We start from the raw sequence: 1054 nt of genomic DNA on the forward strand, positions 1-1054 counted from the left end.
CCTGTACAGAGAAGTCTGGGCCTACGGTGAAACTTCTCAAAATACACCTTCGGCTTTCAAGTCAGCTCTGAAGAGAAGATATTTACCAAGCGCGGTGTTCTGTCAGTGGTGAACAGCCTATACGATCCACTGGGATTTGTGACTCCCAACACCATACAAGGTAAATCCTTACAGAGACAGCAATCTCTACATACCTTAGATGGAACTGAAATGTCAAGTTGCTACACTTCAGCTTCTCTTGCTGCAAGTCAGATAAAAGAGCTTCACATCTTCCCAGATGCATCTACTGAGGCCATAGCAGCTGTTGCCTACCTCAAGGTGAGAGACTTTTCTAATCAAACCCACATAGGGTTTCTGTTTGGCAAAGCTAAGTTAGCATCTAAGCCTGAACAATGCCATTATGTTCAATCAGAAGACAATGCTGCAGATCATGCCACCAGGTCAGTGTCTGCCAGTGTCTTCGCAATTTCTTCTTGGTCAACAGGTCCTGAGTTCCTGCTGGATCATTCAGAAGAAGCTACAGCTGATGTCGTCAGTCTTCTAGATCCTGACAACGATCCAGAGACTCATCCTGAAATCAAAACCCTTGTCACCAGATCGGAACAAGGATTCGTCTTGGACTGTCATTTCACCAAGTGGACAAGGCCTGACCGCACTACTACAAGGTTAGTCCATGCTACACACTGCCAACACACCAAGCCCACAGATGCGTACTGTCAGGACTGGCACATATGCCAAAACCCTCTTTCTGCAAGGGACATTGCGGAAAGCCAGCTGATTCTACTATACAATGCAGAACAGAACATCTCTAGCACAGAGATAACATCTGTTTGTGTGCAGGATATTCTTAAAAACAGTCCAACTGTCAAGCTGAATCCATTCATCAGCAGTGATGTGACTGCAGACTCGGAGTTAACAGCCATCTTTATCCCAGCTACTCTTCTTGCTAAGAAGCATGGAACTGTTCCTGTGTCACATGGAGACTTTGCAGCTGGAATTACATGAGCCCCATGTTCTTCAGGTACTTACGTGCACCACGCACATCCAGGGATGG

Source organism: Nanorana parkeri, unplaced genomic scaffold, assembly GCF_000935625.1.
Source record: "Nanorana parkeri isolate BGI_ZX_2015 unplaced genomic scaffold, ASM93562v1 scaffold605, whole genome shotgun sequence".
Classification (NCBI taxonomy): Eukaryota; Metazoa; Chordata; class Amphibia; order Anura; family Dicroglossidae; genus Nanorana; species Nanorana parkeri.